Source organism: Diceros bicornis, assembly GCF_020826845.1.
Source record: "Diceros bicornis minor isolate mBicDic1 chromosome 35 unlocalized genomic scaffold, mDicBic1.mat.cur SUPER_35_unloc_1, whole genome shotgun sequence".
NCBI lineage: Eukaryota > Metazoa > Chordata > Mammalia > Perissodactyla > Rhinocerotidae > Diceros > Diceros bicornis.
Genome location: NW_026690912.1, coordinates 404,552 through 431,645, shown reverse-complemented (window position 1 = coordinate 431,645; position 27,094 = coordinate 404,552). Strand labels below are relative to the sequence as shown.

Genomic DNA, 27,094 nt, shown 5'->3' with positions numbered 1-27,094 from the left:
TGGGGATCCGAACCGGCGAACCCCGGGCTGCCGCAGCAGAGTGCATGCACTTAACTGCCTGCGCCACTGGGCCGGCCCCTGTCTCTGATTATTTTTGACAAATACCCCCAAGGAGAAGGCTTTTTGCACTGTGTGAGCTCCAAGTTAAGTCAAATAAAGACAGTCTTGTGAGTGTAGCCTTCCAGGAAACCACCAGATAAGTCACGTAATGACAGTTCTCTGAGCATGGGGCGTTGAAGGAATTCCATCTCTTTTCCACTCCTTCCAGTAGCTGTTAGACTGCTGGGTTACAGGCTGTGGATTTTCAAAGTTACCGCAGACCTGAAGAGTGGGAAATGAGAATAGGACAAGTTAAAGCACCATAAAGTGTACTGTTCCTACCAAGATTCAGTTGTTTTTCTTGAGTAAATGCTCCCCTGATTGCTGCAAGCCTGTGGTTAATCTCCGGAATTCTAAGTTATTTTCCAGTGTCGAAGATGTTTTCCGGTGTCACTGTTTCTTTTATGAAACATAGAATTTTGAGAGGTTCTTATTCTACCATTTTCTCTGACATCTCTGTTCATTTGTTTTTAACATCAAAGTTGTTTCTTTTATTTTTTGGAATAGAAGAGATGGTATATTTGAAGAGAAGCAACACCTGATTCTGTTTCAGCTGTGTTTATGGCATTTTCTGTCTGAACATTTGGGCCTCAGTTTTTCCATATGCAGAAAAGGGGTGCAAATACGTCTCCCCATCTATTCTGTAGGGCTCTGTGAACTAAATGCTACTGTATATGTGGAGATGCTTTGGTCTCTTTGGAAGAAAAGCACTTAAATTCCTCAAGGCTTCAGGGTTGTTACTTCCAGTTCTGCTTCCCACTGCGCGTCCTTGATCAAGCCACTGAACCAATTGCTTCTGTTTCTTTTTCCACCTCTCCCCTCCCCTCTCTCTTTTCAAGGAAGAGACAATGTTCATTCTCCTGATAGACATGCCAGTAAATTTAAATTGCTTTAAATGTATTTAAAATTATTTGAAGATGTTCAGGAAAAACTGTTGTTGTTATTTGAGGTTGACTAGAAATTATGGCTGTTTGCACATATGCAGAATATTATAATGCAATCTTGAATGTGATTATTGGAGGGTTTTTTATATTACACATAATACCAGAAATAGAGTTTTGAAACCTCTGGTAGTCCTTTGTATGCATCTCTCTCTCTCCCTCTCCCTTTTTTTTTTTGCCATCAGGTACCTTCCTAGCTCCATCAAATCTGAGCATCTCTGAGGAAAGTGGCTAGAACTCACAGCTTTTTTTTTTGGCTTGTGCTAAAATATACATAACATAAAATTTACCATTTTAACCACATTTAAGTGTACAATTCAGTCGCGTTAAGTACATTCACATAGTTGTGCAATGTATGCATTTCTTTTTGAAAAATATAGATTCCATAGTTCCTTGACAATATTTGCTTTGTGAACCAACACTGTTTTTAAAATTAAAGAGTATGGACTATACCAGTTTTTTGCTCATTCATTTTGTAGGAAGCCATGAGTTTTATAAACATGGTAGCTGTTGATTTCAATGGTCATGCTTCCTTTACCTCATTTCATTTCTGAAAACAACCTAAACAACCTAATTGTTCATACACAATACATTTAACTCACGTCTCTTTTGGTGCTGCAGGTTGCAATGCAGGCAGGGATTAACTTGGGGACAGCTGTGTCAAGAGGATTGTATCAACCAGCAACAATCTTTATGGGCCGCCAAATGTCAGCCATCCCAAGCGCTGGAGATGTTAGTACAGAGCAGAAATCTCCCCAACCCACGAAGAACTTCAGAACAATTCCTGACCCACGTTCACAGCGACAGACAGCCAGAGCAGTGATGTGACAGACAGCTATGTAGTCTGCACTAATAGTGGCACACAGTGCTTAAATAAGTCTGACAAAATAGATGGAAGGACATCTCTTCAGATTGGTGAGAAAACGCCAGTCACAGCCAGCCCATTGTCTGAGGAGGAACAGACTCATTGCTTGGAGATAGGAAGCAACTCACGTCACGGCAAGAGTAATTTATCTGAAAGCAAAAAGTCTGCTGAACTCCATTCCCTGTTACGGGGAAGATTACGTCCAGGGAGCAGAACCACTGATTTAAAGTGTGACAGTTCCAGCAGATCAGGGGCATCAGAGGGAGAAATACTGACACGGGAACATATTGAAGTCAAGGAAGACAGTGCCAGACTACCAGTCGCTCCGATATCCGTCTCAGAATACTGTGCATCTGAAAGTAAGTGTTCTCAAGAGAAGCATTCTGCTCAGGAAGGATTCTCAGGTGGGGTGAGAGGCTGAGGTTGTTTGCTGATTTTTGTTGGTATTTAGTTTTTCTGGGTGGTAGTGGTCTTATGTAAGAACAAAGTGTACTCTCTAATTTTATCTTTTGTCAAAAAACAAAGTACAGTGGTGACTTTGCCAACAAATTCCAGTCTAATGAATTCTTAAATATGTATGTGGAAATATTCTTACAAGCGAATTCTCTGATTTTTAAACTCATTGTTATATTTTTAATATATTTAATAAAATATTTTTAATGAGTTTTTAAATACTGTAATTAATCATGGATTGTTTCTACATGTTTTAACTGATGAATAATCCCACTCCGTGAGGTGGAACGTCTTACCTCGCTTCTCCCTGCACTTAGTGATCAGTAGTCTCTTCATATCCCCTCTTCCAGATCATCCTCCTCACGGGGACCCCGAGGCACAGAAGCCCTTCAGGAAAATGCAGCAACAGCAGGAAGAGGAAAGTCTGAGCAGCAGCAGTGACCTCACAGTTGCCGTAAGTGAAGATGGTCTGATTTTAGAGAGTCCAGAACCACAGCCAAATCCGAGTGACAAGATGGAGGGAGAAGATGGAATAGAGGCCTTAAAATTAATCCACTCTGAGCAAGAAAGAGGTGCCCTATCCACCGAAAAACATAATTGTATTTTGCAAACTCTAAGCTCTCCTGATTCAAAAAAGGAATCCTCCACTAACTCACCAACAAGAGAGTAAGCCATTGAATTTTTTTTTACTATTCTGTTTTTAATTATAGACATTTTTAGAGATCATTCCACTGGGAATGTATTGTCGAACACTCAGTCATGAATGTATAAGTTCCTTACTCATAAATAATCTCTTAGCAAAGGTCTAATTTGCTTTCTTTTCTTTTTTTATAAAATAGCTTTAAAAGTCTGAATATCATTGAAATCATGGTGATTTGCAGTTTATAATTATATCCAAACAATCCCTGGTTAATTCATAAGTCATTCCCCCCACCCCTACCCTCCAGCCTTTTAAGAAAACAAATCATTTTGAAGTTGTGGTAACACAGAAGGTGACAAACGGTTAAACTTACTAGGAATTCAGCTTTAGAGGCTAGGAACTTTGTATCTAATTAATTTGCTTAATCCTAATATCCCTTGCCATGGTGTCATTTTTGTCATACGATTAAATATGAGTTAATAAGTTCTTCTAAGTGTATATCTAAGCCAGCTTTCCTTTTCTGAATGTAAATATGAGGACACTGGAATCTTTAATGTTAAATAGGAACAACATCAGTGTTATACATTTTGAGCACTTATTATAATATCCAACTCATGAAAGCTCATGTATAATTTTTTATTATTGATTGGAGGTACTAGGTGGAATTGTGTAGAAAACATGGAAACTGTTGAAAACCAATTCTGCAATGAAAAATAACTCTAATAGCATCAAATCTCTTTTAGGAGTGGAAGGAACCTACGTAACAAACTAAGGTAGATCTCACCTTTTAAAAATGAGGAAATCAAGGCTAGGGGCATAGGAATGACACGGAGGCCATTGGGGCAGACCTTCCATACAGCCTGCCTCCCCAACCCACATGCCACCACTAGAATTTTCTGTTACACTGTGATGCCATCACTCTTTCTTTCCAACAGTCCCAGCAACAGTGAAAAGCCAAGTGGGCATCCTTGTATATGAGGGGATATGTTCTCTTTTAGAGCAGCGTTGCACCTTTAATGTATTGCCTCTTACCATTCATTATCTACTTATGGTGAAAATTTTAATTTATAGTCTGATTGACTTTAAAGTGATGTTCAAGAAATATTTATTAATAGCACATCCAAGTACAAAGTACTTGTACTGTGGATGGAAGAACCAACATGGTTCCTGTCATTGGGAAATTTGATTTATTAGAGTGGCAAGCCAAATGGATTTTTTTGTGTGTGTGTGAGGAAGATCGGCCCTGAGGTAACATCTGCCAATCCTCCTCTTTTTGCTGAGGAAGACTGGCCCTGGGCTAACATCCATGGCCATCTTCCTCCACTTTATATGGGACGCCGCCACAGCATGGCTTGACAAGTGGTGCGTCAGTGCGCGCCCGGGATCCAAACCAGCGAACCCCAGGCCGCCGCAGCAGAGCGCATGCACTTAACCGCTTGTGCCCCCGGGCTGGCCCCCCATTGGATTTTTCTAGTAAGAATACTCCTCTCGTCAAAGAGGTACAGGTATTATATACTACATCATCAGAAACTTTATTACTAGAGATAGAATGTATCTGTTTTGGGTTTCGTATTTGTAGGCTTCTTTTTATAGCAATTCATTGGACAAGTAAGTAGTTTGGTGGATTAACTGGGGGACTAGCGTACTTACCCAGGACTCAGGCTTTTTCTGAGATGAAAAAAGTTGGGTATGTGTATAGAATTAAGAATGTTCTCTCTCTCCTTCTCCTATATGACTGACTTTTTCCTATGATCTTAAAGGCAAGTTCCTCAGAATTTTGGGATATAGTTTTCCAAAATTTGTTAGAAAATATGGGCATTTGGGGAATTTTTGAATAGTTTGTCCTAATGGAATGGTCCCAGAATGAAAGGTCAGTCAGCAATGGTTGTTTTCTGTCTGTTACCAAATTTGAGCCCATTGATTTTTCTGTGGTAAAATTACTTCCCAGGGGCCGGCCCTGTGGCTTAGCGGTTAAGTGCGCGCGCTCCGCTGCTGGCGGCCCAGGTTCGGATCCCAGGCGCACACTGACGCACCGCTTCTCGGGCCATGCTGAGGCCGTGTCCCACGTACAGCAACTAGAAGGATTTGCATCTATGACATACAGCTATCTACTGGGGCTTTGGGGGAAAAAATAAATAAATAAATAAACAAAACAAAACAAAAAAGTACTACCCAGGAATAGGTTGAAGGTGGTTTAAATGATCCTGGTTAACCTGCTGACATCCTCACCGCTTTTGAGGCGCTGCGTTCTCTTATTTCCTCTTTAGCATGAGCTCTTCTCCTTGCTCTGAGGGTTAATTATTCATCTGAGACTATAGTGTCATATTTACAGAGCTAATACTATGACCTCAAAGGTTCATTATCTCAGTTTACTTTAGGGTCTGTTGGGGGCCTGGAGAAAAGTCACTTGAATGAATTTTAGTTAACAAAGATCGAGAGATGGGACAAAGGAAGACACATAGAAGGATCTGAACAGGAAAGCGGAACCTCTGATTTGATGAGAATGATGATAGATACTATGTTTGAGCACATCTATGTGCCAGCTGAGTTGCTGACCTTGAACATAAAACTTGGTCTTAAGCTTCCTGGCAGTGAAGGGAAAATAGATGTGCAGTATGCAGCGTAGTTTCCATCTGAGGAGAAAAGTGAAATCAAGGGTGACTTTTGGTGGTGTTTTCTCTTGTTTTTTGTTTGTTTTATTTAAAAAAACTTTTTAACAGCTTTATTGAGATATAATTCACGTACCATACAATCCACCCATTTAAAGTGTATAATTCAAGAGTTTTTGGCATATTATATTATTAATATTTAAATGCTGTGTTAAAATGTATATAACAAAATTTTCCATTTTTAAGTGTACTATTTAGTGACGTTAATTATGTTCATGATATTGTACAACCATCACCACTACCTATTTCCAAAACTTTTTTGTCCCCCTTCTATATTTGTCCTTTTGGTCTATTTCAATTCACATAACATTTTCAAGATTCATCCATGTTGTAGCAGGTATCAGAACTTCATTCCTTTTTAGGCTAAATAATATTCCAGTGTATGGATATACCACATTTTGTTTATCCATTCATCTGTTGATGGACATATGGATTGCTTCTCTGTTTAAAAGCCAAGCATCTTTGAGAAGGTTCATGACCCACCCCCATGGATATTTCCAGATAATTGAAGACCAGCTTGTGCTTCCTGCACAGTTCCTTCATTGCAAGCTATAATTCACATTTCTCACAAGGAAGCATACTAGAATGAAGCTGAGTAAAAGCAATGTTGTTAAAAAGGAGGACCTTGAATCTCATTGTTAAAGAGTAGTTTGCTGCAAACATTGGTACAAAGCTCCATGACCTAAAACTCCAGACATTTATTATTTTTCAGGTGCCAGGTGGTTGGCCCAGTGTCATTTGGGGCTACAAGAATTATTTGGCCAGATGTCCCTTATCGTCCAGTAGAGTAGTCCAACCTCAGTCACCTGGTGGTGGTAGCAGGGTTCCCAGCACAGCAAGAAGGCAAGCCCCAGTGCACAAATGCTTTAAAGTGTCTGCTTGTGTCAGGTTTGCTCATGTCCCATTGGCTAAAGAAAGTCACAGGACCCAGCCTAGAGTCAAGAGGTGAAAAAATATAATCCACCTCTTGATGGGATGAGTGGCAAAGTCACATTGCAAATGATTGCACACAGGAATGAGAAGATTACGGTTGCTTTTTGCAATCCACCACAGTACTTGAGGACAAATTCAAATGAAGATAACCTCAGTGTGAGTCAAAAGGGTCAGGAAAGGTTTTATCCCGGGGTGTTGATGCAGCATCTTGAAGGCTGTAAAGGCTTGAATAAGAAGGAGGAGGGAAAGGAGTGAATGAGGTCTGGAGGAAGAGTGCAAGAAGGAATGCAGATACAGAGAACACAAAGGGCGTGGGAGGGCAGAGCAAAGCGTCTGACTAAGGGCTCATTGAGCAGGGCTTGTTGGAGTAAAGGTTTAAAATGTTGCCTGGGTCGTGTTTGAGAAAGACCTTGAAGATCAGGGTAAAGAATTTAAAGTTCCTTCTCTGTGTTTTCCAGAACTATTGAAGGTTATTTTAAGAGAAGAGTGGTATGGTGAGTAACTTGATTTAGGAGAATTAATCTGACATCATTAGTTTCATCAGGATTAATTGTATACACTGGTGGGCAGAATTCTGAGATGGCCCCTGAGGTTCCTGCCCCCTGATGTACACTCTGTATAATCCCCTCACTTTGCGTGCGGGCAGGACTGTGAGTTTGAAGGATTTCCTTTCTGTGATTAGGCTATGTTACGTGACAGAGGTGAAGAATTTTGCAAACATAATGAAAGTCCCCAAATCAGTTGACTTTGAGGTAATCAAAAAGGAATTGTTCGGGGTGGGCCAGACCTAAACAGATCAACCTTTAAAAGGGACTGGGCACTTACTGAAATCAGATTCAAAGCAGCTGAGATACTCTCCTGTTCACCTGAAGAAGCAAACTTGCCATCTTGTGACGAAGGCCACGTGGCAGACGATGGTATGTGCCCTGTGGGAGCTGAGGGCCTCAGTCCTATAGCCACGAGGACCTGAATTCTGCCAACAACCAGTGAACTTGGAAGAGGACCCTGAGCTTTAAATGAGATTGCCTATGAGGAGATGATAAAGATTAAATGAGATCATAAGGGTGAAGCCGTTATCCAATAGGGCTGGTCTCTTAAAAGAAGAGGAAGAGACACCAGAGCTTTCTTTCTCTGCCATGTGAGGACACAGTGAGAGGTGGCCATCTGCAAGTCTCACTAGGAACCAAATCAGCTGACACCTTGATCTTGGACTTCCCTGCCTCTAGAATTGCAAAAAATAAATTTTTGTTGTCTAAATCACCCAATTTGTGATATTTTGTTATGGCAACCTGAGCAGACTAATAAACCTGGCTAGAGGTTTATCCATTTTGTTGGGTTTTTCCCCAAAGAACCAGCTTTTTGTCTTTTGATTTTCTTTATTGTTTGCCTATTTTCAATTTCATTGGTTTCTGCTCTAAATTTTATTACTTCTTTTCTTCTGCTCACTTTGAATTTAATTTGCTCTTCTCTTTTCTAGTTTCCTAAGGTGGGAGCTTAGATTATTGACTTTTAGAGCTTTCTTCTTTTCTAATGTGTGCATTCAGTGCTATAAATTTCCCTGGAAGCACTGCTTTCACTGCATCCCACAAATTTTGATAAGTTGTATTTTCATTTTCGTTCAGTTGAAAATATTTTTAAATTTCTTCTGAGACTTCCTCTTTTACCCATGTGTTTAGGAGTGTGTTGTTTAATCTCCAAATATTTTGAGATTTCCTAGCTATATTTCTGTTATTGATCTCAGTTTAATTCTGTTGTGGTCTGAGAACATACTTTCTATGACTTCTGTTCTTGTAACTTTGTTGAGGTGTGTTTTATGGCCCAGAATGTGGTTTGTCTTAGCAAACGTTCCATGTGACCATGTGTATTTTGCTGTTGTTGGATGAAGTATCTTATAAATGTCGATTAGATCCAATTTAATGGTGCTATTCAGTTTAGCTATATCCTTGCTGCTTTTTACCTGCTGGATATGTTAGTCACCGACAGAGGTGACTAAATATTCAACTATAATAGTGGCTTTATCTATTTCTCCTTGCAGTTCTATCACTTTTTGCCTGTGTATTTCAATGCTCTGTTGTTAGGTGCATACACTTTAAGGATTTTTGTGATATTCCTAGGTGTAGATTTTTTGGGTAATTATCCTACTTGGTGTTCTCTGAGCTTCCTGGATCTGTAGTTTGGTGGTATATGTTGTTAACTTCGGAAAATTCTTAGCCATTATTACTTCAAATATTCCTTCTGCTCCTTTCTCTCTTTCTCCTCCTTCTGGTATTCCCATTACTTGTATGTTACACCCTTTGTAATTATCCTACAATTCTTGGATGTTCTGTCCCATTTTTTTTTCATTCTTCCTTCTCTTTGCATTTCAGTTTGGGAAATTTGTACTGACATATCCTCAAGCTCACTGATTCTTTCCTCAGCTATGTCCAGTCTATTGGTGAGCCCCTCATAGATGGTCTGTTTTGAGTTTGATGTTTAGTTTTTTGGTTTTGAAATTATGTAGACCATTTAAAATTAATTATTTTTTATAAACCCCTGTATTAAAGAACCAAACTGTTCTCTCTTCTAGTTATAGTACCTTAGTTGAAAATCCCATTTTGTAATTCCATTTTGAGTCAACCAAAATTTCCTGAATACCTAGTAGGCCCAAAGCTCTGTACTGTGAGGTATGGGGTTGTAGCAATCTGAAATATGGCTGCAAATTCTTCAACACTCCTCTTATTAAAAGATGGGATCTCTCTCCCCTTCCCTTGAATATGGATGGGCTTATGACTGCTTCAACCAAATAGAGCATGGTAGAATTGATCCTCTATGACTTCCAAAGTTGAGTTATAAAAGGCCGTGCAGTTGCCACTCTTTTTGCTGGAACATGTGTTCTTGGAACCCTGAACCACCATGTAAGAAGTCTGACTATTCTGAGACTGCCGTGGTAAAGAAATTATGTGTAGGTGCTCTAGACTGTGGTCCCAGCTGTGCCCATCCTTGGAGCTATCCCCTCCAAAGTACCAGACATGTAGGCGAAGCCTTCTTGGACCCTCTACCAAGTGCATCCACCAGCTGATATCACTGAATAACCTCTCTCAATAATACCTAAAACAGAAGAATCCACTCAGCCAAGCCCTGACTGATTTTCTGATCCACAAAGTCATTAGATATAATAAAATGGTGGTGTTTTTTTTTTTTATTATTGTTTTGTGCGTGTGTGTGTGTGTGTAAGGAAGATCAGCCCTGAGCTTACATCCATGCCAATCCTCCTCTTTTTGCTGAGGAAGACTGGCCCTGAGCTAACATGCATGCCCATCTTCCTCTACTTTATATGGGATGCCGCCACAGCATGGCCTGACAAGTGGTGCGTGGTACCCACCCGGGATCCAAACCCAGGCTGCCAGCAGCGGAGAGTGCACACTTAACCAGTACACCACGGGGCCGGCCCCAAAATGGTTGTTGTTTTAAGCTACAAAGCTTTGGGGTAGTTTGTTACGAGTCTATAGATAGCTAGTATAGGACTTTGTTCATTTAACATTAAATATTTACTGAGTGCCTACTCTGTCCCAGGCACTACTCTTGCTCTTATGGTATTTATGATCATGCGTGTGGAGGGGAGGAAGAAAACACAAACCAATAAACAATCTGTGTGAAAATATTATGACAAAGAACGAGCAGGTTAAGTGCATAGAGAATGCATAGATGCAATTTAGTGTAGGATACTCAGGGAAAGTCTCTGTGGTGATTTGACATTTGAGAGGAGATCTAAAGTGAGTGAGAGTAAGCCGCATTAAATTGTACCCATGCCTTCTCTGTCTATTTAACCTGCTTTATTCTTTGTTACCTTAATTTTCACCCTGGTGTATTTGTTTGTTTATCAATTTATGTTTCATTTCTCTCCTTCAGTGTCTTGGAGATGAGTGGGATATATCTTGAGGAAGAGAATACCATGCAGCAGGAACAGCAAGTACAGAGGCCCTCTAGTGGCAGCATACGTGGTGTTTCTAGGAACAGCAAAGAAGCCAGTGCAGCTGGACCACAACAGGTGAGTGAGGAAGGTAGGAGATGGAGTGAGAGAAATATCAGTGGGCCACATCACAAAGGGTCTTGTAGGCTGTAGGAAGAACTTTGGATTGTGCTTCAAGGGAGGTGAAGAACCACTCTGGCTGCTTAATGGAAAATGAACTGTAGGGGACAGGGTGGGAGCAAGGAGACCTGTTTAGAGAATATTACAGTAATCTAGGGAGTAGGTGGTGGTGCCTTGGGTCAGGGTGGCAGCAGTGAGAAGTGTCAAATTCTGGATATACATATATTTTTTGTGTTTAAAAAAAAATACAGGGCCGGCCCCGTGGCTTAGCGGTTAAGTGCGCGCGTTCCGCTGCTGGCGGCTCAGGTTCAGTTCCCGGGCGCGCACTGACGCACCGCTTCTCCGGCCATGCTGAGGCCACGTCCCACGTACAGCAACTAGAAGGATGTGCAACTATGACATACAACTATCTACTGGGGCTTAGGGGGGGAAAAATAAATAAATAAAATAAAATAAAATAATACATAACATGAGATCTATCCTCTTAACATTTTTTAAGACTTTATTTTTTGGAACAGTTTTAGGTTCACAATAAAATTAAGAATTAGGTACAGAGATTTCCTATATACCGCCTGCCCCTACACATACATAGCCTCCCCCATCATCAATATCCTACACCAGAGTGGTACATTTGTTACAACTGATGAACCTGCATTGACACATCATAATCACCCAAAGTCCACAATTTATATTACAATTCACCCTTGGTATTGTACATTCTATGAGTTTGAACAATGTATAATGACATGTATCCATCATTATAGTATCATAAAGAGTATTTTCACTGCCCTAAAAATCCTGTGTGCTCTACCTATTCATACCCCCACCCCCACCCCCTGCTAACTACTGATCCTTTACAGTTTATAGTTTTGGCTTTTCCAGAATGTCATATTCTTGAAATCGTATAGTATGTAGCCTTTTCAGATTGGGTTCTTTCACTTAGTAATATGCCTTTGAGGTTCCTCCGTGTCTTTTTGCGGCTTGATAGATCATTTCTTTTTAGTGCTGAATAATATTATGTTGTCTTGATGTACTGCAGTTTATCCATTCACCTACTGGAGGACATCTTTGTGACTTCCACATTGTTGGCAATTATGAATAAAGCTGCTGTAGACATCCATGTGCAGGTTTTTGTGTGGATGTAAGTTTTCAGTTCATTTGGGTAAATACCGAAGAGTGCAATTGCTGGATTGTTTGGTAAGACTATGTTTAGTTTTATAAGAGGCTCCCAAACTGTCTCCCAAAGTGGCTGTACCATTTTGCATTCCCATCAGCAATGAATGAGAGTTCTTGTTTCTATAATCCTTGTTAGCATTTGTTATTGTCAGTTTTTTTGGATTTTAGCCATTCTAATAGGTATGTAATGATATCTTCTTGTTTTAATTTGCAGTTCCCTAATGACATATGATGTTGAGTATCTTTTCATATGCTTATTTACCATCTGTATATCTTCTTTGGTGAGGTGTCTGTTCAGATCTTTTCCCGTTTTTTAATTGGGTTATTCATTTTCTTATTGTTGAGTTTTAAAGAGCTCTTTGTATATTTTGGATATAAGTCCTTTATCAGATGTGTCTTTTGCAAATATTTTCTCCCAGTCTGTGGCTTGTCTTCTCATTCTCTTGATGTTATCTTTTGCAGAGCATAAGTTTTTTAATTTTAACGAAGTCTAGCTTATTAGTTATTTTGTTCGTGGATCATGTCTTTAGTGTTGTGTCTAAAAAGTCATCACCAGGGCCGGGCCCGTGGCTTAGCGGTTAAGTGCGCGCACTCCGCTACTGGCGGCCCGGGTTCAGATCCCGGGCATGCACTGACGCACTGCTTCTCTGGCCATGCTGAGGCTGCGTCCCACATACAGCAACTAGAAGGATGTGCAACTATAACATACAACTATCTACTGGGGCTTTGGGGAAAAAAAAAAAAAAGGAGGAGGATTGGCAATAGACGTTAGCGCAGAGCCGGTCGTCCTCAGCAAAAAGAGGAGGATTAGCGTGGATGTTAGCTCAGGGTTGATCTTCCTCAGAAAAAAATAAAAAATAAATAAACAAATAAAAAGTTATCACCATACCCAAAGTCATCTAGACTTTCTCCTATGTTATCTTCTAGGAGTTTTATAGTTTTATATTTTACATTTAGGTCTGTGATCCATTTTGAGTTAATTTTTGTGAAGGGTATAAGATCTGTGTCTAGATTCATTTTTGTTCATGTGGATATCCCGTTCCAGCACCATTTATTGAAAAGTTAACATTTTTACATGTACAGTACAATATTGTTAACTGTAAGCACACTGTTGTATACCATATCCCTAGAACTTTTTCATCTTGAACGACTGAAACGTCATACTCATTGAACAGTAAATCCTCATTTCCCTCTTCCCCCAGCCCCTGGCAACCGCCATTCTACTTTCTACTTCTATGAATTTGACTACTTCAGATATCTCATATAAGTGGAACCAACCAGTGTTTGTCCTTCTGTGACTGACTTCTTTCGTGTAGCATGATGTCCTCAAGGTTCATCCATGTTGTAGCATCTGACAGGATTTCCTTCTTTTTATGGCTAAATAATATTCCATTGCATTTATATACTACATTTTCTTTATCCATTCATCTGTCGATGACATTTAGTTTGTTTCCCCCTCTTGGCTATAATGCTGCAGTGAATAATGCTGCAGTGAACATGGGAGTGCGGCTATGTCTCTGAGATCCTGATTTCAGTTCTTTTGGATAAATACCCAGAGTGAGATTGCTGGATCATATGGTAGTTCTATTTTTAATTTTTTGAGGAACTTCCATGCTGTTTTCCATAGCGGCTGCAACATTTTACAATCCCACTAATAGTGCACAGGGTTCCAGTTTTTCCACATCCTCAACAATACTTGTTATTTTCTTTTCTTTCTTTTTTTTTTTTAATAATGGCCATCCTAACAAGTATGAAGTGATATCTCATTGTGGTTTTGATTTGCATTTCCCCAATGATAAGTAATGTTAAGCATCTTTTCATATACCTGTTGGCCATTTATATATCGTCTTTTGAGAAATATGTATTCAAATCCTTTCTCCATTTTTTAATCAGGTTATTTGGTTTTTTGCAATTGAGTTGTTAGAGTTCCTTTTGTATTTTGGATGTTAACCTCTTATCAGATATATGGTTTGCAGATATTTTTCCCATTCTGTAGGTTGCCTTTTCACTCTGTTGATTGTTTCCTTTGCTGTGTAGAAATTTTCTAGTTTGATGTAGGCCCACTTATCTATTTTTGCTTTTGTTGCCTGTGCTTTTGATGTCATATTTAAGAAATCATTGCTAAGACCAATGTCAGGCAGGTTTTCCCCTATGTTTTCTTCTAGGAGTTTTACAGTTTCAGGTCTTACGTTTAAGTTGATTTTTAAGTCTATTTTGAGTTGATTTTTGTGTATAGTGTAAGATAAGGGTCCAGTTTTATTCTTTTGCACGTGAATAACAGCACCGTTTGTTGAAGAGACTATCTTTTCCCCATTGTGCCTCCTTGATGCCCTTGTCAAAGATCAGTTGACTATATATATGTGGATTTATTTCTGGGTTTCTGTTCTGTTCCATTTGTCTGTGTGTCTGTGTTTATGCCAGTACCATACTGTTTTGATTATTGTAGCTTTGTAATATGTTTTGCAATCAGTAGATGTGACTCCTCCAGCTTTGTTCATTTTCTCCATGTTATTTTGGCTATTCAGAGTCCTTTGTGGTTCCATATGAATTTTAGGATTGGTTTTTCTATTTCTGTGAAAAATGCCATTGGGATTTTGATAGGGATTGCATTGAATGTGTAGCTCACTTTGGATAGTGTGAACATTTTAACAATATTAAATCTTCCAATCCATGAATATGAGATATCTTTCCATTTGTCTGTGTCTTCTTTAATTTCTTTCAGCTATGTTTTGTAGTTTTTAATGTACAAGTCTTTTGCCTCCTTGGTTAAATTTATTCCTAAGTATTTTATTCTTTTTGATACTATTGTAAATGGGATTGTTTTCTTTGGATTGTTATGTAGAAATACAACTGATTTTTGTATGTTGATTCTGTATCCTGCAACTTTACTGAATCATCAGAATATAAATGCACTTTAAAGCCGTGGACCCTGAGAAGAACATTAGGCAATGAGTGTGAATAGGAAAGCAGCCCAAGGCCTGGCTCCACATTCAAGGTCAGGAAAATGAGCAGGAAACAGCAAAGGAGTTTGAGGCGAAGCTGCAGGGAAGAATCAAGAGAACCGAGAAGAAGTTGTGCTGCAGATGCCAAGTGGAGTATTTCAAGTGAGGTTTAGAAGGATTAAATAACCTTAGAGGTGCAGCTAGCATTCGAACTGACAGCCGGATGCCAGAATTCATGCTCTTAATTTCTGTGCTCTACCATGCAAATCACAATCATAATGGTGATGTACCCTTCAATAGCACCCACTCTGTGCCAGGCACTGTTGTGAAGAGCTTTGTTTATAATAATCCATTTAGTCCTATCATCATTACCCTTTTACAAAGGAGAAAACTGAGACACAGAGAAGTTATGTTCAAAGTCACAAAGTGGCTCAGTGTACTTTGAGCTCGGCCGTCTGGGTCCAGAGTCTGTATTCTTAACTGATACCCTGGGCTGGTTCCCAGTAACTCTCTACTGCCTAAAAAACTGGAATATCAGAGATAATATTTCATTAGGTTGAATAAGGAAGCTCCAGAAGCAAATTAGATTATTTAATTAGGAAAAGAAAAGAAAACTAAGCGGTGGCAATTTGACCTTTTGCTCTGTCCGTATTGATTTTTGTGCCTTCCAGCCTCAAATAAGCTGAGGAAGTGCTGTGTGCCCTTCTTCAAGCTGAGCAAAGCACTCGCAGAGTTGCTTTGTTCCTTCCCCCCTGGAGTATGGCTGACAGCAAAACGTAATGCTGCCTTTTACACTAAATAAATGAAAGCCTTGGTTTCTCAGGGTCATAAAAATGTGATCACATGAAGTGAATCTCCTCTAGTGATTTTAATTTAGCCCCTCTTCAAAGTTAAATATGGGAAGGAAGTTCTTGCATCTGAAATTCTTGCATAAAACTGTGTTTCTTGTAGAATTTACCCGCAAGTCACTCTAAGCGGAGCTGGCAGCATGTTTATGGATTCAGTGTTCCTTCAGATGTGATGATGCCTTCAGGTGTCTGCTTCACTTGCTTTTTTTCTTCACCACTGTCTCTTGTTTTTCCTGGACCTGACCTCTGCCCCTCAACAAGTGGCCCCCTGAGCTTTTTCTTGCTGCCCCACAGATGATCGCTTTTGTTCCCAAAGTAAGGTTGTGCATTACACTTTTGAAAAGATAACCTGGTGCCAGCAGGTGGGGCTGTCAGTGTATCCCCTTCCTGTTCTGCCTGGCACTTCATGCCCCAGTCTTGCCTGTGCCTCTCCTGTTAGCTCACCTACTTTGATCTGAAAAATCTAAGACTTTCCTTATCTTTATTTTGGTTTAAATTTTTACAAGTCCAGAACCAGGCTTCCAAAGAGGGCAGCAGTCCTCAGACCAGATGGTCAGCGAAGTAGGCATTAACTGTCACTCAGTGTCTGTACGGGAGATGTTAAAAGAAGTCTCCATTGACCGACCTGAACCTGGTTCCCCAGCCTTTCCCACCCTTCTCACCATAGGCTTCTGGCCTCAGTCAGAAGAGGTGGGTGCCCTAGAGCAAAGGCAGGAGTCGGGGATACTGAGAACACCTGCAGAGGTTAAACCAGAGGAACTTTTAACATTTCTTGCAAGACAGGTGCACTGATGAAAATTCTCTCAATTTTTGTCTACTTTTTCCGTTTCTTAAATGCTTATACATATATTGATGTTTTCATTCATCTTGAGTCAATTTTGAAAATGTAGAGTGTACTAGAAAAATTTTCTAGTTTCTTAATACTTTTCTAAGTTTTCAAATTTGTGGGCAGCTTTTATATTTTACAATTTTTTTCTTTTTTTCTTTTTTTTTTTTCTGAGGAAGATCATCCCTGAGCTAACATCTGTTGCCAGTCTTCCTGTATCTTGGGTGTGGGTCACCACCACAGCATGGCTGCCGACAAGTGGTGTAGGTCCACGCCCGGGAACTGAACCTGGGCCGCCAAAGCAGAGCATGCCAAACTTAACCACTAGGGCATGGGGCTGGACCCTATATTTTAGAATTTTTACCGTGTCAATAATTATGTTTCTTTTTCATTCATAATTTTATGTCTGCCCAACTTTTTTCATCAATCAATCCTGCGTGAGATTTGTCTATTTTATTAATTTCTCCAAATAATCAGATTTCATCCTGTCTGTTGCTTTTTAAAAATCTCGTTTGTTTCTGTTATTATCTTTATTATTCCCTTTTTACTTTGCTTGGTTTTACCATGTGGTTTTTTTCTAACTGAGTTGAATGCCTAATTTTCAATCTTTCCCATTTTAGAACATATACTTCTGAGGCTTTAAATTTCCATGTAAGTACTGCTTGACTTGCACCCCACTGGTTTTGACAAATAATGCTATCACTCCCATTCAGTTTTAAGTATTTTAACATAATTATCTAAATGTTTATAATTATTATATCTTTTTCTTGACATAGGTATTATGTAAAATGATTTTTGGTTGTTTCTAAACATATTAGGGGAAAAGAGGATTCTCTTTTCATTATAGATTTCCAATTTTATCACATTGTTGGCAGAGAATGTGTTCTGAACAACATCTGTCCTTTGGTCTTTGTTGATTGGCCATAGTAATGGCCAATTTTTATAAATGCCCATAATGCAAAAACATGTATATTCACTCTTCATTGGGTAGGGTTCTGTATGTTTCTGTTAGCTCGAGCTTAATAATTACATGATTCTAATCACCTATATATTTACTAATTTTTGTTTCATCTCTAAGTTTCTGACCTTTCAAAATCTGTTGTTAATTAATATTTTTACTTTCTTTCCAGACAGTATAAGTACCTTAGAGACTGGATCTCCATTTCTTCCCCATGGGTCTGCTTCTGTTTTCTTTTCTTTCTCTCGCTTTTTAATCACTCTTGTCTTGTTTTTCTCAAATCTCTGGCAATTTTTGAATGGATATTGTGTAGGAGCATTTTGGGAGTGATTTGAGGACAAGGAAGTTTTCCTCCTCTAAAGAGGATTTGCATTTGCTTCTGGCAGGTGCCTGGGGCAGAAGTGATCCTGGGTCCCTTTCATCCAGGTTGAAGAATTGATACAGTGTGAAGCCAGGCCTTGGTCCCTTTGAGGGCCAGACTCAGTTTCACCGTTATCCACAGGAAGCAGCCCTTTGAAGTTCCAGTTCAAAGTGTGGGTGATTTATTAAGTTTCCCCTTCGTTGGTAGACCTGGACTTCAGTTTTTATTCTCCCACTCTGTGGGATTGCCTGGAGCTCCACTCAGCTTCTCAGACTCTCAGCTGCCTTTTCTGGAATTGGCACATGCCCTTCAAAGAAAAATTGCCCCAGATGTTAGGCTTATCTCTCTGAATTTCCTTTTTTTCTAGGTTTTGATCCTGTAATTCATCACTGCCTTATCTCTCTAAGCTATCAAAGAGATATTTTTTATACTTTTTTTTGTTCTTAGTGCAAGGATTGGCCTGCATTACCTAGGATGCCTTTACAAGAAGCAGAAGTCCTTGTCATGTGCTCTTTTTAAAATGAATTTTATTATTGAAGTATAGCCTACATACTAGTGAACAAATCATGAGTGTACTGCTCCATTAATTATCACAGAGTGAACACAGCTGGTAACCCCCACCCAGTCAAGAAATAGTATCAGCACCCTGAAGCCTACCTGGTGTCTCTTCTTCCCTTCTCCCTCATAGTCGCTTCCACTTGGCTGCTGCTTCCTTTCTGAAGGCCGGGGAAACCAGATATCGTTTGGCCACTTTCAGTTTTAGTTATGAAATGCATAGCTTTGACAAAGTCATTTCTAATTTAGTTTTTCTTTTACCTTTTAAATCTATTGGTGGAACAGTTTTCTCCCCTTCCATTTCATCTTTCTTTCCTTGTGATGAGCCCTCCCAAGTCTTTTAACAATTTGTCCTTTTAAATTATACACAGTACTTTCTTATTTTATTATGTGTGGTTACTAGAAAGCCTTCCAAACTCATAACCGTCTGCTGACATGGAGAATATGTGATTTCAGAATATTATGTTTTGTACACATTTATGAAAAATTATCCAGAATATGAACCTGTTCCCTTTTATTTCTCCTGTCAGGCTAGCCCTGTCCCTAATTCCCTTTCTTTAACTAGAGATGATCACAAGAAACAAATCAGGAACTTAGTGATTTGTTTGGAATGTTCTCTTTCTCTTTCCCTGCTCTAGACCACAGGAAGACTGGCAGAGCCATGACCTTTTTGTGATTATAGTCTTGGATCTCCTTTTGACCAGTATCATCTTTTGACTAATTAAATTTGACTTCAAAGTTCTAGTTTACTATCTTCATCAGATTGATTTTTTCAGCTAAAGCACCTGGTACAGTGACTGGCACATGTTGGCATTTGATAGTTAATGGTAATCTGATAGTGTGGTTCTGGAAGTCAAGATGCAGGGACATACATGACATATAAAGGGAATGGCCAACCTCTTTTTTTTTTTTTAAGTCAGAAATGAACTTGGTTTCTGTCTCTCCTACTCTGACTCTTAGCAATTTGATAAATTTAATTTCTAGCATCAATGAATCAGAATCCTGACAAAATGGACAGTTTGTTTTATTTAGCCCTTTTCACTGAGAAGTGTTGGGTATGATGCACCGTAAGTAGAGCTTGTGCTTAGCATCAGTACATGAGGTCACCAGCGAGGCTCCAGAACTCTGCGAGTTCAACCAGGAAATCATCATCCAATTGGGTGTGATCAGAAGTTTTCCTAAAACCTGAGATACCTTCCAGAAACAAGATAATCAGGGCGGAAAATTGATCATAAAGGAAAATCGTAGACCAGGGAGCTGTAAGAGGCTCTCTGAAGCAAGGATGTGTGAGCAGCTGGGAAAGGGTCAGCCTGCAGCTGGGGAAAGGGAAGGCGAGAGGCAGAATTGAGCAATTATGTACTGGGTAGTACTGTTCTGCGGAGAAGGGTGCTGAGTCCGGGGTGGACAACTTGGGAAATGTCCTCTGGAGTGGGACAGTGGTGTTTTACCACACTTTACTGTGGCCTAACTGAAATCTTTAATCTTTTGTTAGAGTTAGGCTTAAGGTTGTTATATAAACTTGATATGCTAATGTTTATAATAATGGTAATAATTTCGATCATCTTTGAGTGCTTACTGTGTACCCGATGCTGTGCCAGCTGCTTTACATACATTATCTCATCTGCTGCCGCAGCCCTATGCAGTGGAGGTGTCGTTACCTGCGCTTTACTGATAAAGAGACCTGGAATCTTTTCTGGGCCTATGTCTGGTGAGAGGAGTTCTCCTGCACTCAGGAGGGGCAGGTGGGCCAGGCTGGCTTTCCTAGTTTTATGGCTCCAGAGCTCCCTCTTCTGTTGTTCTCCCAGAATGTTTGTATGTGGCCTCTTACTTTCTTAGATCCCTTGGCTCTTTTCCCCTCCTCCACTTGAAATGGAAAGATTCTTCCTCTGCCGTTATTGTCCCAGTTAAGTTCAATTTAGAGTTCACTCCCAGCAGCTTCTCCTCAGTGCAGAGCTCTGCTGAAAGGGTACTTAGACTGGTAAGGTTCTGGAGTGGTAGGGCCCGGATTGCTCCTGCACCTACCGCAGTCCCTCTGTTCTAACCCTTGAAATGGACCTGCAGCCCCCTTCCAGATGGGCTGCCCTTCTCACCTCAGCCTGCCAGTGAGTACCGCTTGACGATGTGGAGGTTCTTGCATTCTCAGGAACGTCATTCATACTTTTGCTGTCCCTCCACTTCCTTCTGTACAATTGCAGATATAATGGGGGTTTAGTTGCTATCAGTAGTTTGTTCCACTCACTCATATTTTGTCACATAATTTTGTCATAGATATTATGCATGAATTTTTGGTTTGCTCTCCTAGTTGTTCTATCTTTTTTTTATATTTATATAAGGGAATTCAGGGAGATTTTTAAAAATAAAGGCTGTGCTGCCACTGTTTTCCTAGAATCCCTCTTATCATTTGATGTTTAAGTGAGTTACAACATTTTTGGGGAGATGTCTCAATGAAGTGTTAAGAGGCCCTATCCCAGCACTCCGGGAGCCAAATAAGAGATGTAGAGGGAGGGGAGGGAGGAGGCGATTGGGGAGAGGGAGAAAGGGAGGGCAGGGGGAAAGAGAGACTAGGGAGGCTGATGAGAGAATATAGCAGGCCTGCATCTCTGCTAGGGAGGGAACCAGCAGGCCACATTCCACGAGGGCTGCAGAAAAATTAGACCTCTTTCAATACAAATTAGAGATCTAAAAGTAGTTTATTCTGAGTGGAACAAGTTTACCTATGGTTTCAAAAGTTGGAGAGGAGACTCTAGGGGTCAAGTCTTGGTTGTTTAAGATTCAAATAAGGTAGGAGAGACTGGAATATGGCCAGGTTTCCAAGAAAGTGGGGCTAACAACAAACAAGCCTCAGGGAGAGGCCGTGTGTCAGTGTTGCAGTCAGCAGGCCCAGCTGAGCCTGAATTTAGTCCAGCCCAGGCTCCAGATGTGAGTGTAGAAGCCTCCAGATAATTCCAGTCACCTGTGTTCCACATCACCCCGTGATATTCAGACTGAGGTCCCTGACATTGCAGAGCAGAGACAAGCCACCTGCCCTGTGCCCTGTCCAAATTCCTGACCCGCAGAAGCCATGAGCATAACAAAAAGTTGTCGATTGTTGTTTTACACCACTAAATTCAGGTTAGCTATTACAAGCAATAGAAAACCAGAATAGCCATGGTGATTGGTTTGGCTGATGAAAGGAGATTAGCCATTCCAGATTTTAAGAGAGGAATGGCTGGAGCACAGGCCTGGAGACAGACCAGCATGGCCCATGTCTAGGGAACTGTTGGTCACTCCAGCTGAAGGAGTGGCTCATGTGGCAGAGTATAGCACCACTGCAGGCCAGGGGAACACATTCAGGGGCTACAGGGGTCTTTTTCTTATCCCTCCACACCCAGCACATGAACAGCCCCTCGATCCTGCTTTGTGCTGGCCCAGCCACACCAAGAGCAAAGATTCTGCTGTTACTGGTATTTATAAAAAGGAGACATGGTAGGGGAGCAGAGTGACAGGGGTAGGATCGTCATTTTAAGATACCTCCCTTAAATTCTTTTCAATGAAATGTAAATTTGAATTATGGAAAAGCCATCCATCAGAGTTCTTTTTTCAAACTTGGCTTTCTGGCCTTGTTGAACATTTACCTATTAATTATCTTGATATACCAGGCTACAAATAACGGGAACACTGTCTCGAACTGCCTTAAACAATAAACACATTTTTGTTTATTTCTGAAAGTCCGGGAGTAAAGCAGGCCCTGGGATTGGTTGATACTGCCCTTCACTTTTGTCATCAAAGACCCAGGTCCTTTCCGTTTCCCTGCTCTGTCATCCTCAGTGCTGACCTCATCCTTAGGCCAGGAACAAGATGGTGGCAGCGGTGTTCTTATGGACTGAGTTGTGTCCCTGCAGAATTCATATGTTGAAGCCTGAACCCCCAATGTGATGGTATTTGGAGATGGGCCCTTAGTGGGTAATTAAGGTTAGATGAGGTTATGAGGGTCAGGCCCTCGTGATGGGATTAGTGCCCTTATGAGAAGAGACCTGAGAGAGCTCTCCTCCTCTCTCTGCCCTGTGAGGACACAACAAGAAGGCAGCCGTCTGCAAGCTAGGAAGTGGGCCCTCACCAGGAACCAAGCCAGCCAGCACCTTGATCTTAGACTTGATCAGTTCCTTATGGCTCATCTTCCCTTTTATTCTCTTAAACTTATATTTCTCACCTTTTGAAGAGCAGTTGTTGAGCTATTGGTGATAGGCTTCTAGAAAAACGAAACTTATTTTAAGCTGGGATTTGATAAGGAACATTTGAGCTTGATAACTGAGTGGGAAAGCTTCCATTCAGTGAGGGCTTTTGTGAGGGAATCTGTGCAGATAGGCCAAGCAGATAAGAAAAACTCAAAAAGCAATAAGTGAGACCTTGATATGTTTTCTTGTGCTTTTGTACTGAATCTCACTATTTTGAGTCCCAGTTAGGAGACTTACAGTATTACTTTAACCTACAAGAGAGATGTGAGGAGCACTTCTGAACACCTTGTGTTTAATGGCCTTCAACTAGTTGTCTAACTTTTTTCTATTTTCCTTTGTCAGTGTAAATTCATTTTAATTTGCTTGTCATTTTTGTGGACTGGAAGTGTGTTTGAATCTGCTGCTTAAAACAATGCTAGATTCGTTTTCTTTAGTGCAGTGATTCTCAGATATATTCCAGTAGAATTCTCCTGCTATTGAGTCAAGTGGTCTTTTCCAATTTTTAGGAAAATAAATCTTTGTAATTTTGAGAACTTCTTCAAAATTATTTTAATAAAACTTTGGTTACCTGCTATAGCTTGCCTACTGGAAGAGAAAATGAATGAGAGTACCAAATGAATAATAATGAAAAATGTGAAATCAGCTGATCCTGTTAGGTTTGATAGATTGGTTTTTCATCATGGGTATTTGTGTTAGTGGTTTGATTTTTATATTGTATACATATATTCATTGTCCGCTAGTAAAAATGTTCCTAATTTGTGTGATGAAATGACGTATATCAGTACTTCATGATATTTTACAGAAAGTTCTAAGAATTCCAGGTGTTCTGCCACCTTAAACATTGAAAAGCACTACTTTCTAGGATAATTGAATCCCTAAAAGAATTTCCAGTGCTGGGTCTGGGATTGATGGTGCTTGCTGATCAGATGTTATATATTACATGGATGTATGCTGGACATGGTTGTTTTGGAGCATTATTACATCTGTAATCATGGGCACAGCTGAAACTGGTTTCTGCTGTTTTGAAAGGTGTACTTACCTGGAATTGGGGATGTGCTTGTCTTACATCCCCTGAACTTCCACACTGAGGAGAAGCCTTTTCACCTGGCTCCCAGGGTCTACCCAGGAGGGCATTATTTCCTAGCTTGCATCCCGCCTGCCTTTCCTCCCGGTTAATCCCCTTTATTCATTCATAATGATGGTTTGTTATCATTCACTTTCTTGTTTCTTTTGGCTTCCTTTTAGCAGCTTCTTAGGTGAATGAGCATTTGAATAATAAATTGATTCAGCTTCTTCATTTTAATACAGTATTGGCCCTCTGAAGGAGCCAGCAGAAAACCAGCACAATTTTGTCAGTAATTCTGTCTTTGATTTCTACCATACTCACATAGCAGGAGGCAATCGTTAATAGCCAAGTGTTCAGTCTCCTTCCTGCTGGTGCCCTCCCAGGGTGCTGCCACTCCCATCTCATTGTCATCATGGAGGTGGGCCCCGAACAATGAACAATGAGTCAGAACCCAGGGAGGGACCTGCCCTACAGGTCTGAGCTCTCCCTCAGTGGAGGGTGACTGCCCTAGACCCCATTCCCATTCATCAGAGTTAATTGGCTTCTAAGGAGACTCACTTATCCCAGAGAAGTGACATACTAACTTATTTCAGAGTCTGAACGTTGCCTGAGCCCTCAGTAAGCCCATCCACCATCCCATCATGCCTTCTGATTTGCCTTCTCCCTGGATCCCCTCACGTAGCATAATCTTTGCCAGCCCGGTCTGGTCCTCCTTGTCTCTTCTCTTACAGATGCACGTACACCTGCACATGCACATACACACATGTGGAGACAGATGGAGAGCCGTGTAACAGCAAAAGTCTGGTGTTTTGTTTTATGATCCTCTGTTAGTCCTTAAGCTCCAGCAAAGATGATTCTACCCTGAAAATATCAGATGCCCTTTTACAAAAAGCGCCCTCTAGAGTTTAATTATAGAACCAATTATGATAATGTCTAATAAAAAATTTATTATGTTCATAGTATTCTTTAAATTTAGTCAAAATACAAGGCCTGATTGTATTACATTTCTGAAAGGTGTCGGGGGAAGAGGGGGAATCTCCCTCTGCCCTTTTCCTTAAGGTTCTTATGGCTGACCAAATAACAAGACAGGTTAGCAGGAGAAAATAATACCAAGTTTAATAACATGTATACATGGGAGAAAGCAGGGACACTGCGTTTCTCAACACAATAGCAGAGATTCTCGTCTTAAATACCATGTCCAACCAAAGACAAGGAGGATGTTGGGGGCGGGGGTGTTAGTTACAGGAGATTATCACTAAAGCACTGTAAACAAGAGTAAGGCTTATTATGCAGTTTTAAGGCCTCACCTTCTACATTGATAAGTCTCTAGAAATGAGGTCATCCCCTCTCTTCCCAATACAGAGAGGGAGATACCTTTACAAATGGAGACTTCCCTTGTAAATGATTGTCTGGTAACCCCTCGCAGGGCCATCTAGAGCATGTGGCCAGAGAGACAGAACTTCCGATAAGATGGGCTTGTTGGTGCCTTTTCTATTGTAACCTCTATCCTACATTATCTTTATAGCAGTCATGATAATAACTCCTTCCTGAAACAGATCTTTTGTTTTAAATTCTTTAGGCAGTTTGGGAGGGGCAACTCAAATATTCTTCCTGAGTTCTCTGAGTCCTTATTGTCTTCAGCTCGAAATAATCTGCATACCAGAGTGGTGCTTCCTGGGGTAGCTTGCCCTGAGCACCATCAAAGGCATAAAGTTGTATGATAAGACATTTACCCTCCATGTTCTTTTTTGCAGCAGATATTTAAAGCCAGGTCACTTTAGGTGACTGGCTCCATATATCTGTTGTGTGCACCTCAGATTGGAGGGTGCAGCCAGCACCCTAATGACAACACCCCTCTGGCGACACATCTGTGCTGATTTAAAGGAAATCCAGGGAGCAAGAGTAAATGTTTCCAGTGTTCACCTTCCCAGCAAAGAGGATTTTTATCAACTCAGGTGTTAAGTTTGGGATCCACAGACCTATCAAAGAGCAAATTAAGAACACATCCATTTCAGGGCCAGCCCCGTGGCTTGGCGGTTAAGTGCTCACGCTCCGCTGCTGGTGGCCTGGGTTCGGATCCCTGGCGCGCACCGACGCACCGCTTCTCTGGCCATGCTGAGGCCGTGTCCCACGTACAGCAACTAGAGGGATGTGCATCTATGACATGCAACTATCTACTGGGGCTTTGGGGTAAAAAATAAATAGTAAAAAAAAAAAAAGAACACATCCGTTTCATAAAGGAACCATCCTTTATGCAGCCATCGCTAATGACTCGGCTGCTAAAATCTCATTATGGGTTCAGGCTGGTTATCTCTGTTTAAGGGTAGAGGGAAACACCCTATTATAAATTCTCTCAGGCCTCCCAGCACCTCATTAAGCAACTTAAAAAACAAAAAAAGGAAAGGTGATATGGGAGAAGGAGTAGTTCTGAAAATTAAAATGGAACAGAATGATGTTTTGAAGCCAAAGAGGGGGAAAAGGCAAGGGTTTTGCTTGTGAGGCCTCTGCTACAATAAAGAGGACCTTAACGCAGACAGACCGTACCCTACAAAATGCAGCCCATAATTCAAGCTGTCAGCTTAATCACGCTGTTTCCAGGTATGGAGAAGGAGCCCTTGTTTCCTGGGTCCAGAGAGAGAGCCTTGTTTGCTGACCCCTAGCTGCAGCCTGCCGCTGCAGACCGCCCCGCTCTGTTGGCCTTTGTGTTGCTGTCCCCTCCTTCCCTCATTTTTGGCATTGTGTTCCCTTCAAGTGGCCCCCTGGAAGGGACCACCCAGGGGGCTGCACAATGGGGACCAAGGGAGCCACCAAAACATAGGTTTTGTAAGACAGCCCGTTAAAAGAAAAATACTCTTTAACTATGTATGTGTTTGTCCTTTCTACAACTGTTTTGTGTGGCAAACAAAACCCCGTATACAGACTTCTCTGTGGCCGCACATACAGCTGTTCCAGCCATTGGGTGTCAGGCTTGAGATAGTTCCTCCCAGTTTATTTTCCCAGGGCACTAATTCTTGATGTGGTTTATATTTACATGTTTGGATTTATGGTCAGGAAACTTGATATCAGAGTAAACAAATTGCACTGGCTTTATGAAACTATTTTATCAATAGTCTTCAGAATTGGTGGCATTACTCTTGGGTGAAACTTGTCTGTAATGCTACTTAACAAAAGCTAGCAGCCGGAATTCAGTTCTCAATAGCCATTTACACCTCTGTAAAAGGATTAGCTCTCGCCAATTGTTACACTGTTTAAATCTTAATTTGCATCTTTATGGAGGTAGGGCTTCTACAGACGTCTCTGGTTCTCTGATGTATTTGTGTACCTGTGGGTGGGTGGTCACTGGAGGTTTTTTCTTATTGGTGAAGGTGCTACATTGCTTCAGGATGACCAGTAAGCTACACAAATTGAATTAGCATATCAGGGTTTGACTGACAACAGCCCGCTTTGGTTCGTTAGTTATATTTTGTAGCAGTTGTGGT

At 40.7% G+C, this 27,094-nt stretch overlaps 1 long non-coding RNA gene across 2 annotated transcripts in view; it reads left to right on the top strand.

The window, feature by feature from the left end:
* Window positions 1–2,828: 2,828 nt before the first annotated feature.
* LOC131402241 (uncharacterized) overlaps window positions 2,829–27,094 on the top strand; it is a 38,082-nt gene continuing 13,816 nt past the window's right edge. For both annotated transcript variants that reach the window (XR_009218447.1, XR_009218448.1), the window contains exon 1: window positions 2,829–3,024. This is a non-coding gene — a long non-coding RNA (uncharacterized LOC131402241). The remainder of the gene's footprint in view (window positions 3,025–27,094) is intronic.